This window comes from Phoca vitulina, unplaced genomic scaffold (assembly GCF_004348235.1).
Source record: "Phoca vitulina isolate PV1807 unplaced genomic scaffold, GSC_HSeal_1.0 scaffold10, whole genome shotgun sequence".
Taxonomy (NCBI): Eukaryota; Metazoa; Chordata; class Mammalia; order Carnivora; family Phocidae; genus Phoca; species Phoca vitulina.
The window spans coordinates 15,828,018-15,842,632 of NW_022589713.1; positions in this window are offsets into that span (position 1 = coordinate 15,828,018).

A 14,615-nucleotide genomic window follows, 5' to 3' on the forward strand; every position below is an offset into this window, starting at 1 on the left:
AGGAGGAGGAGGAGGAGGAGGAGGAGGAGGAGGAGGGGGGAGGAGGGGGAGGAGGAGGAGGAGGGGGAGGAGGAGGAGGAGGGGGAGGAGGAGGAGGGGTGGCGGCAGGAGCGCCCCTCCAGGGTTCCGGAGGGTGGGCTCAGCCTCGGACATGGAGAGCTCCTGGTGTCCCCGCCGCGGGCCGAGGTCGTCACAGCCAGTGGCGCTGCGAGGGACGAGGTCTAGGAGGAGACAGAAGTGGGGGACCCGCGTGCGTGGCCATCAGTGGGGCAGGGGGGACGTGGGGCAGAGGTCGCCCCAGGTAGCTGCGCCCCAACCCCGCGGGGGTCTCCCGCCCGCAGACAGCTCTCCTGCTCCGGCGTCCCCACCCCCCTTCCCAGGCCCGGGAGGCAGGGGGCGCCGGGATAAAGGAGGCAGCTCAGGGCTGGGCCTGTGACGGAGTTTTGCGGGGGGAGTATTGAGGAGGGACGTGCAAAAGCGGTTGCAGCTTTGGAAGTGGGTGGGGGAGGAAAAAGGATTTTAAGAAATTTGGCCGTAGGCAGTGGCTTTGGGGCTTGTAAATTTAAGGATTTGGGGGCAGAATAAAGTCTGCCAAAGAAATCCATGGTCTAGTCCTGGAACCGGTAAATGTGTTACCTTACATGGCAAAAGTGACTTTGCAGATGTGATTGAAGTTACACACCTTGAGGTGGGGCTGTTACCTTTGATTATACGTGGAAGGGGGCTGAGGGCGGTGATCTAATTGCCTGAGACTGCGAACATAAAGCCCAGAAAACTTTTTCCCCTGTGGTCAGAAACATGCAATGGCGAGTGTCCCCGACCCCCACCCCGTTGTTGGCTTTAAAGATGGAGGAAGGGGAGAAGAGCCAAAGAATTCCCATAGCCTCTAGAAGCAGAATAGGTATGGAAATTATTCTCCCCAAATCTCCACAAAGGAACCCAGCTCTGTTGACACCTTGATTTTAGTTCAGTGAGAACCGTGTGAGACTTCTGATCTCCAGCACAAATAATACATTATCCATCTCTTAGGATAATAGTCTTGGGCACCTGGGTGTCTCTGCACGTTAAGCTTCTGACTCCTGATTGCAGCTCAGGTCATGATCTCAGGGTGGTGGGATTGAGCCCCTTCTTCCCCTCCCTGATCAGCATGTAGTCTGCTTGAGATCCTCTCTCCCTTTCCCTCTGCCTCTCCCCTGGATGGCACACGCATGCTCTCTCTCTCAAAATAAATAAATAAAATCTTTTTTAAAAAGGATATAAAATAGGCTCTTCATGAATGTTTAATGGAAGAATGAATTAAAAAAGAAATTGGATTAAACTAATTTGCAGTAAACTGCAAATGGAAAATAGTCCATTCTCCAGGGTTACTTGTATTTCTAATGTGTCTTTTAAACTCAAATGGCTCTAATGGAAGAAATTTGTGGCACAAAGTGAAGCGAGGAGGTAGGGAAGAGCAAGGAGGGATCCTGTGTTTGGTCAGACATGACTTTTCAGCGAGTGTGCCCCCATGAGTCGGTGCTCCTGAATTAATTCTACTTTGTGCAGCCTATTCCTCTGCTGGGCCCTAGTTCAGTCTTCTAGGACGCAACCAGAGAGGGGCAGTGAAGGAGAAGTACAGAGGGGGGTTGAGAGAGTGCACTTACAGGTCACTGACGGGGACTCAAACACATGCTTAGGGAGCCAAGAATGATGAAGAAGGCCACTGCCCAGAGGACAGAAACTAGATGGACCACCACAGATGAGATGAGAAAACCTTATGCACAGTGGGAATGTTCAAGGAAATAGAACACGAGGATTAGGTTTAGCTGCAAGTGACAGAAACCCATTAACGGAGGTTAAAACAATGTAGAAGTTCATTTCCCTTTCATGTAAATGAAGTTCATGGATAAGCAGTCCCGGGCTGCTACAGAAGCTCCAAGATCATAAGGAATCCAAGCTCCTAATATGTCATTATGCTGCCATCCTCTGTGTGAGTTCCACCTCATGGCCCAAAATGGCTTCTGAGCTCCAGCCATTTTGTCCACATTTCAGACGGAGAAGTGGACACAGAAGTGCACATTCTCTCCATATAAGGACATTTCCCAAAAACTACACATGACACTTTTGCTTAGATTCCACTGGCCAGACTTACGGACATAATCATATCTAGCTGCAAAAAATGATGGGAAATGATGGGAAATGCCTTTAATCCAGGCAGACATGAGCCCAGCTAAAAATGGGAGCTTCTGTTACTTACAGAAAAAGGGAAAGATGGCTATTGGGAGGTAACAATCTGGACCAGCGGCCAAGGGCACAGGGGTAACTGGAGCAGTGGGTGGGCTACGCACCAGTTTGCAAGTCCTATATGGGTTCCTCATGCACTGAGCATTTGTAAATCAGGGCAGCCTGGAACTCATTTCACCGTTGTTACAATTTTAGATGTGACTCACATGGGCTGAATACTGGAGAGGTTAAACATGTGTTTTGGGTTCCTGCAAAGCTGGCCATGCTGCTGGCAGCCTTCCTACTATCCATTCTCCGCTTCTGCCTTGCTGATGTAATTCAGTTTCAGCATGGGTGCCAGCAAACCAGGCGAGGAAAACAACCTTCCCCAGTCTTTCTTGCATATGGGGTGACCATGTGACATAGCACTGGCAGGTGCCATAAGCAAAGCCAACAGATGAGGCTCCTCAGAACGCTCTTTATTTTTAAAGATTTTATTTATTTGAGAGAGAGTGAATGAGTGAGAGTGAGAGAGAGCAGGAGCAAGAGAGAGAGAGAGAGAGAGCATGAGTGGGGGGGAGGGGCAGAGGCAGAGGGAGAAGCAGACTCCCCGCCGAGCAGGGAGCCCGACGCGGGGCTTGATCCCAGGACCCTGGGATCATGACCTGAGCCGAAGGCAGACGCTTAAGGACTGAGCCACCCAGGCGCCCTCTCTTTGGGGTTTTGAGAAGGACGCTGGGTTTTGAACCGAAAATGTGACAACCAGCCCTGCTGGCAGCCAGATGGTGGTTGCCCAAGTGCAGGTCAGTGATCTTAAGACAAGCCTCCCACCCTCTCATGTGTTTGGAACAAGACAGACCTGGTCATTCCCCAAACACAAAAGTGATTGAATGACCTCTTCTGATGAATCTGAGTGACCAGTGCTCCCACCTTCCTGATAAGATTAGATGCCCAATTACCAAATTGCTCCGCCCTTCTCGACAGCATGCCATCTAGGACTGCGTCCCGGTTCCTCATGCCCCCAGGCGTCACCCTGCAGATAGCCGATCCTGTTAGAAGCCTCTCACAGCTCCTTCCTGAGTCTCTGGGGGCTTTCTCTCCTGCTTGCAAGCCCATAAACCCAACATATTTTTTTTCTTCTGCAGGTGAGCTCCTAGCAATCTGTGGTGAGCAGCCTTTAGCAGAACACCCCAAGGCTGAAGCTTTAAGCCCCTCCCATCTCTAGTGGTTCCAATAGAGGTTCAGGTGCAAGGAACTGCCTGCAGACTGAGTCAGAACTGTAGCTAGTTCATTAACCTTGGCCTCCAATAACTCCTTCACCTGTGTTTCTGTTTCGTCCAGCACTGCCGGGCAGGATAGGGGTTAAATGAATAAACAGAATCAGAAACTCTGGGGTGGGACCCAGTGCTCTGCTTTAACAAGCTCTCTAAGTGATCCTGAAGCATGCTCAAGTTTGAGGTCCTTGGTTAAATGAATAAATAAAATCTTTTAAAAAAATAAGAGATTAAGCACGTGGCGCTCAATAGGCTTAATAAGCAGTCGGAATGATGCTTACAGAAGAATTTTAAAAAGTATGGTTACGAAGTGGCTATAATAATTTTAAAGACTTTCAAATACTGCTGGTTAATAGTAGTACATGTTTACTGTGGCAAGTTTGAGAAGTACTTAAAAATTATAAAATAAAATTCACTTCTGGGGCGCCTGGGTGGCTCAGTCGTTAAGCATCTGCCTTGGGTTCAGGTCATGGTCTCAGGTCCTGGGATCGAGCCCCGCATTGGGCTCCCTGCTCTCCGGGAAGCCTGCTTCTCCCTCTCCCACTCCCCCTGCTTGTGTTCCCTCTCTCACTCTCTCTCTCTCTGTCAAATAAATAAATAAAATCTTAAAAAAAAAATAAAATTCACTTCTGATCACACCGGCCAGAGATGGCCATATTTAATATCTCAGAGTGCAGGGCGACAGACCCGATCAAACCCTGGACCTGCCTGCCACTCCTTAGGGACTTACTCAGTCTCCCTTAGATTTCATGCCCTGCTCTGTATGGTGGGTTCAATAGCACCTTCTCACAAGGTTGTGTGAGCATTAAATCAGGTAATGTTTGTAAAACGCTCAGCCTGGCAGATAACAGATGCTTAGATTGTTGATTATTACTAATACCGCTGTCACTATAAAAGAGATCCATTTCTTCATTCCCTGTCACCTTATACTTACAAATGCACACACCATTTGCCTGGAATACTTTTCATCTCTCTGTTGGGGTCAACAGCGCACCACAAAAATCTGCATGTTCTAACTGAGCCAGAAAGAATAGAGACTCTAGCAGAAACGTGACCAACTTCTCCAAGAAATAGAACTGCCCACCCATATTTTTTTAACTTCACTGATGTATTATTGCCATACAATAAACTGTACATCTTCAAGTGTACCATTTGATAAATTTTAACTTATGAAAAATCACTCATGAAACCACCTCCACAGTCAAGAGTGAGCGTATCCAGCACCCACATTCCCTTGTGCCCTTGTAACCCCTCCCTCCCCCAGATAACCACTGACCTGCCCTCAGTCACTACAGGTTAGTTTGCACTTCCTATACTTTTTTTTTTTAAGACTTTATTTGAGAGAGAGTGAGTGAGAGAGCACAAGCAGTGGGGCGACGGAGAAGCAGGCTCCCTGCTGAGCAGGGAGCCCGATGTGGGGCTCGATGGGGGACTCAATGTAGGGCTCAATCCCAGGACCCCCGGATCATGACCTGAGCTGAAGGCAGACGCTTAACCAACTGAGCCACCCAGGCGCCCTTGCACTTCCTATACTTTCATACAAATGAAACACACAGCTCGTATTCTTTTTGCCCTGCTTATTTCACGAAGAACAGTGACTTTGAGATTCACTCCTACTGTTCCGTGTGCTAGTAGTTCATCTCTTTATTTGGCTGAGCAGTGAGCGTTCCATTGTTTGGATAAACTATGGTTTGTTTATCCATTCACCTGTTAACGGACAGCCATATTTTGGCTATTACAAGCAAAGCCGTGTGAGCCTTCCTTGCAAGTCTGTGTGTGGATATATGTTTTTGTTTCTTCCAATCCAACTTTAAAAAGAAGTATTCTCTCCAAAGGCTGGTTGCATCCAGCCTTTTCCTTAAGAACATAGAGTTGGGAGAGGCACCTTGCTGTTGGCTCAGACTCTTGTGGATTAGGTTTTTAGTAGGGCTGTTCTTCTTTGTGCTCTACTGTCAAAGGATACAAAGCACCCCTTTTCTTCTTACATTAAGTGCAGGAGCCCTGGAGATCAGTAGGATTTTTATGGCAGCCACTGTAGGGATCTACACACAAGGACCCCTCGCAAGGGCCTGGCTCAATGAGATCAAGAGCCTGAGTCTGCAACTGCACCTGGCTTCTTAGCTCCCCCATGAGGCAGAGAAACGGGGAAACTGAGGCACAGAAGAGGCAATTTAATTTGGGATTGTTGGGCCAGGCGCCCTCTACTGGGACTGCCTTTCCTTTCCCACTGTGGCCTGATCTTACGTTTTATTGAGAAGCCAGATGCCTGAAGCGAAGTCACTTAAAAACAGGAATGACACACTGAGGTCTTCTTAATTAAAAGGGACAGTCTACATTATTTACCAATTAACTCCTCGCTCCTCCTCAGGGGCAGTGCTTCTAGCCTCAGGGTTCTATAATCCTGAACGAAATATTTCCAACATCACAATGCTCATCCAAAAATAAATAAATATCAGCACCCCCGCAGATGTTTCCTTATTTGCTGAAGGAAAACGAAGATAAACACAGTTATTGTGACTCACAATATTTGTGTAAAAGACACCACAGTAGAGCCTTCCTAAGTACTCCCAACGATAATATTTGGGGAACTTTAATTTTTTATCTTAGGTGGCCCTGCGCCACCTTGGTGCAGCTCTGGGCTTTTCCCCCAGTGTTAACACCTAGGGTAAGTCAGAAGGGCTTCAGGGCATGGCCTGGTGCTTCCAGGAATCGCCTTCTCCCCCCAGACACGGAGGCTCCCCTCTTCAGCAGCCTCAGGGAGGACAGCCACCTGCAGCACCTGACAGTCACCAACAGCTGAAGCAGCTGCTGCAGCTTGAGAGGCTGTCAGAATCCCCCCCCCGGGGGGGGCACACTGACCAGACCCCACCTCAGCTGGGACTCAGGGCAGGGCCGAAGCATCTATGTTTCTCTCAAGTCCCCAGGGGCTGTTCCTGCTCCTGGGACCTCACTTTGCGAACCCCACGTCTAGTGCTTCTCTTTCTCCCGACTCCCTAAAATGTTAATCACAGCTGGGGAACTGACCTGCAGCAGCCTGACAGGAGACCCCTCCCCGGGGGGTTTGGGCTTAACAAGGGGGGATAAGTTGGGAGGGATAAGAAAGGCCACTTTGCTGGTTCCCAGGCCTGGAGAAAGGGGAACTGTCTCAAGGGGTCAAGAGTCTGCCTGGTAGCTGACAACCTTCTGGAAGGTACCCAGATTTGGTCACTCTGTGGAGATGACTCTGTTTGGAGAGATTTGTCCTGGATTCTCCGTGACCGTCTTGAAGTTCAGGGTGTCTGAGCCCAGACTTTGGGACTCAGCCAGAGAGAGGAGGGAGCCTGAGGCCTGAGCCCGAGACGCTAGTCCATCTTGGCTGCCTGAGAGGGTGTCCACAGGCCTGGAGGAAAGCGGCCATTGGGATCCAGTGTCATGTTGGGGGAGCCCAGTGAGCCTGAGACCTGGGCCCGGAAGGGGGGCAAGCAGCCTGCCGGGCGGCCACCCCGAGCAGCCGAGCAGACAGTGTGGGGAAATGAGGGTGGAGATGGCTTCCCAGCTTGAGGGCAGGGGTGACGTGGGCCCGCATTCCAGCACAATGCCCTGTGTCTGGGCCTAGGAAATGAGGCACAGTGCAGCTCCCAGGGCCCTCGCGGGCTGACCTAAGGGCTCTAGGCGCAGCTGCTGCCACCTTGGCCCACCTGTTGCTCTGGGTTCTGGCCCTGGCCCCTGGCCCCTGACATCTAACAGGCCTTCCTTACTGTGGCTACCCTCCACTCTCCCCTCCCCACCCCCACCCCCTATCTGGGCCCTTTTGGGCCTCAGGGGAGCACACTCCTGGACTGTCTGGTGCCAGACCGCCCCAGGGGCCTAGCCTTGCCACTTCCTGTTTCTCCATCCAGCTTCCCAATTCTTGGTCCTTGATGCCCACTCTGGGCCCCTCCCATTTGGAGGCCCGTCAGTGAGCCTGGCCGCATCCTGTGACTCTGCTCCTTGCTTCTGGGTGGGAGCTGGGCTTACTGGCGCCAAGGCAATCACTAGCCTGCTCTCAAATTCTTCTTCTTCTTCTTTTTTAAGATTTTATTTATTTATTTTAGAGAGAAAGAGAGAACGTGCATGGGAGCAGGGGGAAGGGGCAGGAGGGAAGTGAGAGAGAGAGAGAGAGAGGGAGAAAGAATCTGGAGCAGACTCCAGGAGACTCGGGGCTCGATCTCTGGACCCTGAGACCATGACCTGAGCTGAAACCAAGAGTCGTACCCTACTCAACCCTCCAGACGGCCCTGCTTTCAAGTTCTTTTAAGCCTTGCACTGGCTTCTGCCTGCTGGTCTGACAAGTGGGACGATCACTTAGCATCTGTGGGCAGCACATTCTCCCTTGGTGTCAGGTTTGTTATGACGATTATGTAAGAGTGCTCATAAAATGCATATCAATGCCCCCCCATCCTTGTCCCCACTTCCAGAACTGTGGTCCACTTTGAGCCTCCTGTCTAGCACCAGAACCTGGCCCTCAGGTTGGCAATCTGGAGCTTGGGTTATATGCTGGGGCGGGGGGGGGGGGGGGGGGGAGTGTGCACTGAGGCAGAGCCAGGTGAGGCTAGAAGGGTGGCCTGGTCTCTGTCCCCCTGGGTCATGAAAGTTCAGATGACACGGGAATTTGAAAAAGTGTAGAAGATGCCCTGAAAAAAGAATTCTTAGAATGTGAAACATTTAAACAGTGAGGGTCCTTGGACTGGAAGGAAGTGAGGGGGCCATTCTCCTCCTCTGAGGTGGGACTAATTCTGGGGTACCCCATGCAGGCAATGTTTTCTGTTAAAGGAATTACAAGGGGCCCTGCAGCCTCTCCCTCAGCCGATCCGGTGCCTCACAATGCACCCGTTCCTTATCCATTATGCTCCAAATGGGAGAGGGCAGAAAGCAAGAGTAGGTGGCCCCTTGACAGACAGAGATTTAGGGACCCAGAGAACAGTAACCACCCCTGACACAGGTGCTCTTTACTATTACCCACGCACTTTTGACCCCACTCAAGCCCACGAGGGAAGCAGGGGCCTTTGTCTCCAATGTATACAGGAAGTAGTGTCCGAAGGTGTCTGCAGGGGACTCCACCTAAGGGGACATGATGGCAGGGAATGGAGCCAGGACACCCGGCTCCAGCTGCCAGGCTCTGAGATACGTCCATGCGGCCTGGATTCCCCACGTCCCTCCATCCGAGGAGGAAGACCTGGGTTGCCCTGATGGTTGCAAAGTCCTTGCTGAGGCTTGGCCAGGAGGAAGGGAGCTGGGGTGGAGGCCCCCGCTGGCGGGAGGAAGGGGTGGCTGGTGGGCAGGGGAAGCCTCGGAAGGGAGGTTGGGCCTACCCTGGCCTGCCTGGTGTCTTGAGCCATCCTCAGACTAAGGACTTTCCTGAGACTTTGAAGATAAGCCCCTCAAAAGTGCACTGTGAAGATCCTGCTGGTTATAGCTCACAGGACACCTCCCTGGTGGGCGCCTTCCAACTTCCGTCCTTCCGAACCCTCCAGTGGGGGTGCTGGCTGAGGGAAGAGTGCTTCTTCCCGTGGACCGTCCTCTGCATATGGAAAAACTAGGGTTACTAAGTAAAACACAGAAATCTGCCTGGAGCATACTTACACGGTAAACTTACTTGTTGTTTCCTTGAAATCTGAAATTACTTGGGTGTCCTATATTTTCTTCTATTTTTTCGGTACACGTCTCTTCATTGGAAAACTCTGGGAGGCACTAGGGACTCCTAAGATCCTGCTCCCTGGGCCTGCAGCTGGATGTGCTGCAGGGCTCTGTGTCCTGAGCCAGCGGCAGCGGATGAAGACGCAGAAGCCCATGCCCAGGGTGGAGCTGAGTGCCTGTCATCAGCGTCAGTGAGCTGGGGAGGCTTCCTGGCGTCAGAGGCCTGACTCAACTCAGGACAAGGCAACCTGTCTTCTGTCACCTGGTTGGAAGCCTCCTCAGGGGCCCTCCCAGAGGCTGCCAGGGCTCTTCCATGGGACAACCAGGAGGCCAGGCAGGTAACCTCACAACAGTCACACATAGCGCTCAAGGAAGCATCTCCCAGAAGTTCCCACCTATTTCCATCCCCGTGGAAAGAACAGACCTCCTTGGTAGCATCAGAGGGTACCTCTGGATCCCAGACCAGCAGCTGGTGGGGAACATAGGTGCCATTAGGAGTATCAGTAAAGCTGAAGGTCTGGAAGGAGAGCTTGGAGCTCTTGGGGACTTCTCGGGGCAGGAAGTGGGAAGGGGGTCCTTGCCATCCCCCAGGCACCCACAATGCCTGAGGAGACTGTAGGGTAGATCCTGGTGGGGACTGGTCACACACTTGCCTACCCACAGCTGTAAGGGCCGATGGGAGCTGTCAACCATGGAATGTTCCACATGGAGCTCAGAGCCCGGGAAAACAGTGCTGATGTTGGTGGAGTTCGGAGTCTCCAGCACAAACCTGTCCTGGGCTGTAGGAAGGTATGGACCAGGCCAAAGTCTCCTGCTGACGACCAGTCATCCATCCCCAGCTAGGGAGCCAGTCACCAAGGAGTCTGGGGGTGAGATAGGGGCCTCTGGGCACCTGACCTTACAGCTGACTTGATGGCAGAGGACAGCAATGGCGGGCTGCTTGGAGTGTCTAGGTGGGGGTGTGTAGACCAACGCCAGTTAAAGAATTCCACTGTTTTGCCTGAGATCCTGCAGCTGCAGACACTCCCAGAGCAACAGGAGTCCCGACCTCAGTGCCTCAATCCTGTCTCACTAGTTATATTTTATTTTCTAAATCTGGCAACTCCTCCCCACCCCCGCCAGCGAGGCATCCACATGGGAAGCCGTGCTGTGGTGGGAATTTCTACAGCCTTTCCTACCCCAATTCAGGATTGTTTTGGAAGCAAGTGAAACTGCCTTAAAGAGGTAGAGTGTAGGGTCAGAGGGTTGGTGGGAGGTCAGAGGAAGAACCTGAGAGGCAGGTAGGGCCTACATGAGAGTTTTTGATTCAGCACGTTAAGAAATTTCCTCTTGGCAAGGGGCCACTGTTTCAGCCAGTGTGCCTTCCCCTCCATGTGGTTCTGCCCACCAGGGCCTGGCTCAGGGGTCTGACCTCTCTTCTTCAGCTCTCTGTTCCCCAGGCCCAGCAGCTGTCCGCTGCTCTTCAATGGACTCCTTACAATGACAAGTGGAGGGTTCCAGGGGACAGAAGACTAAAGGACAAGCTCTTCCCCTATCTGCCACCCCCTGGGGCTGGTTGAACTGGAACTGCAGGAAATTGCAAGAAAATTCGGTCTGGGTTTGAGCAAACACCCCTTGAACTGTAATTGGAAACTTGAATCCCGCCCCACATTTGCAAGGATGGCTGAAAAAACAAAAGTTAACCGAATTTTGGCACTTCTAGTTACTGCTATTTAAGACATGCAGGGTATGTGATTTACTTCCATACTGCATTTTCGTGGTCTGTTTGTAAAGGTTTTCATGTATTTCTCAGTATGTAGATAAAATACTTTCAAACAGTGGTTAATTTATGCATTTCCATCTCTCTCTCTCTTTTTAAAGATTCTATTTATTTATTTGAGAGAGAGAAAGCACAAGGGGTGGGGGGGGGGCAGAGGGAGAGGAAGAAGCAGCCTCCCTGCTGAGTGAGGAGCCTGACTAGGGGCTTGAACTCAGGACCCTGGGATCATGACCTGAGCTGAAGGCAGATGCTTAACTGACTGAGCAACCCAGGTGCCCCTGTGTCCCTCTCTTAAACTGAGCAAGTCTTTTTTTTTTTTTAAAGCTATTTATTTATTTGACAGAGAGCGAGCGAGCACAAGTGGGCAGAGCGGCAGGCAGAGAGAGAAGCAGGCTTCCTGCTGAGCAGGGAGCCCGATGCGGGACTCGAGCCCAGGACCCTGGGATCATGACCTGAGCCGAAGGCAGATGCTTAACTGACTGAGCCACCCAGGCGCCCTGAGCAAGTCTTTTTATTTCCATAAGCATTTAAGTAAAATAAAATGTTAATGTCAAATTAAAATGTTAAAATGAAAATTATCAAATAGTGTCTTTAATTGTGAAAGTGAATGATTTGCTTCATTTTCTTGCTATAAATGATTTTGAAATTTAGCACTTTTAGTTTTAGGCTTTTTTTTTTTTTTAAAGTAGGCTCCACACCCAGTGCGGAGCCCACTGCAGAATTTGAACTCACAACTCTGAGATCAGAGACTGAGCTGAGATTATGAGTCAGATGCTTACCCAGCTGAGCCACCCAGGCACCCCTAGCTCTTTTAAACCACCACCGAAGGGGCGCCTGGGTGGCTCAGTCGTTAAGCGTCTGCCTTTGGCTCCGGTCATGATCCCAGGGTCCTGGGATGTAGCCCCACATCCGGCTCCCTGCTCCGCGGGAAGCCTGCTTCTCCCTCTCCCACTCCCCCTGCTTGTGTTCCCTCTCTTGCTGTGTCTCTGGTCAAATAAATAAATAAAATCTTAAAAAAAAAAAAGGTTAAGCCACCACCAAAAAGTGCCAATTGAATTCCAAAATCATCATTACACTATTAAGGGCTACAGGTTTTAACTTCCTCCACGGTCCTTATAAATAATGGGCGGGGCAGGGGAGGGGCTTGCTGTAAGACCTAAAGCCAGCCAGAGGGGAGAATGCCCGGATCTGTGCCTCATCTTCTCTGGTCACTGGAAGGGCTGATTATCAGCCAAAATGCTACCCTCTGTGACATTAAAATGCAACTGTCAGTCCCTTTGGCTCCTTATTTGAATCCAAATAAAAACTGTGTTCACAAGTCAGTGCCAGCTTTGCCTTTTTAAGGCTGCTTTTTGTCTACAAATTGTTAAAAGATAAACCACAGCATATGAACAATTTTAAGAGTTTCTCGGAGTGAAAATCAGTTCCAATCAGGCAGCGCCACGCTGGAAGTAGCTAGGGGCTCTCTGCAGCAGGAGTCTGGGGAGAGATACAGAGAAGAGGCAGAAATGAAGAAAGGAAATTACTGACTGGCTACAGCTTAAAGCCGAGTGGCTGTCACTGCTGTCCTTATGTTTTGATTTTGTAACCCTGAGGCATGTATAGGCTTAGATTTTGGTTTGCTTACATAGGCGGCCATGGTATTCGAGCCAGCTCAGTCTAATGGCCTCTTTGTTTAATTCAACGCTTGAGCAGAACTGGGTGCTGGGCTCTTTTCCTACACCAGGCTGTTTCACTTGTAAATCAGTGACTTCATTAACTGGGACTCTATTAAATTCCTCCAAGGACGACCGGAAGAGGATTATAATACAGTCTACAGGGTCTGTCAATGCTGCTAAATTGGTCTATAGTCGTGGAGCCCTGGGGGAGAGAGCAAGGCACATTCTGTCAAGAAAGATCCACGGAAGGAATCAAATTATCTACACAAATTGCTGGGGAGGGACTAATGGGAGGGACCCTGGGGGTTGTCCGGGTATGGAATTTGTAGAAGGATCCTCGGGTCACTCTGGTCTGGTCTCTAGCTCGACCACAAACAACTTGAAGGCATCATCTTAGGGCTCCGGGATTTAGCAGAGTGCTTAGTGCATAGCAAGGGCCCAACACCTTGCTCTTAAAGACAAAAACTTAAAAATTTTACAGGTATAGGGGAACCAAACCTAAAGAGGTTATCTGACCAAGATCATAAAGGTAGTTTCTAGCTGAGTGCTGACTTTCAATCAAGGCCGTTGCTGCTCCATCATTAGCCATCGTATGTCGTTCATTCATGGAACGTGCATTAAGTCTCCTCATCTAAGGGTGAGGGGCTGTGGGGTACAGTAAGTCCCTCTTCACCCTCAGAATCATTTACAATCTACTGAGGAAGATACAATAACTGGATAAAACGAGATACAATATATGCTGGTACTTACTAAGTGATTTAAATGAATCTTTTCTAGGAATCCTTTCCATGGACACAGATAAAGCACAAACAAACCTCCTCTTACGGTTTTTCGTATCTAGGTAAATAACCAGTTGCTTAGGCTACTGATCTTCCTAGACTCCTTTCTCCCACATTCCTGTCAACAAATCCTATTGGTTCCATCTTCAGTTCTACCCAGATCTAACCACTCCTCATACACTCTGTACTATCACCCCGAGGCCCAGCCGCCGCCATCCCTCATAGGATTAGGATATTAGCTGACTGGCTTGCCTACTTCCTCCTGTGCCTTCCTTGAGACCTCTCTCAACTCAGCAGTCACAGCAACCCACAGAAAGTAAGTGGGTCAACATCATTTCACTGTTCAATACCCTCCGCCACCAGGCTCCTACCATTCCCCTCACACATTTGGCTCTGGCCACACTAATGTCCTTGCTGTCTCTGAGCACACCCCGCATTTTATTTCTTCTGCCTATGCATTTTATTTCTTCCTCCACACATCCATAGGACTCCCTTCCCTCACTTCTTCATTCAAACTCTCCTTTCTGGTGAGGCCTGCCTTGATGACCTAATTTCCCAGTGTACCCCCATGCCTTCCAGCCCCACGCGTGGCACTCCCTGTCTCCTGTCCTTGTTGTGCCCCGTCATACTTACTACCATCTGATAGCTTTTACTTATTCAGGCTTCCTTCTCCCTGTGGGTTGTAAGCTCCAGCAAAACAGTGATTTTGACAGTATCCTCACTCCCGACACAGTTTGATGTAGAATTTAGGAATGAGACTCAGGCTCAGGATTTGGAATTTAATACATCAGCCCACATTCCAGCATTTCCCAAACTTTAAAAATGTGCTCCACATTAACACAAGTATCTCAGGCTCTGTATTGAAAAGGGCCTCCAGGTGAGAAGGTCCCACCCACGCATCTGTATCAGTAAGATTTTGAACTTTTTCTGTCGTTTGAATTACAAAAAGAGGTGTATTTTCAAGTGTAAAATTGTAACATTGACTATGCCCTTTCAAACCATATACCCGCCCCCCCCCCACCCCAAGCCCTCTGTCTCCTCTGGGAGATTCTGACAGGCTTCTCTAGGGGTCACTTACCCCATCCTGCATTGAGAATCCATCTAAAATGATGGGTGCTTCTTGAACAGCCAGTGCGGCTTTCTCAGTTCTCAGTTGAGAAATATGCTAAAGTTGGAAAACAATGTTGTTCACTACAGGCAAAAGAATTCTTCCTTGATGAGGAAAAACTTTTATATATTTAAGGACTACACTCCATGTCAAAAAGTAAATCGACACAAGGAAAGCACA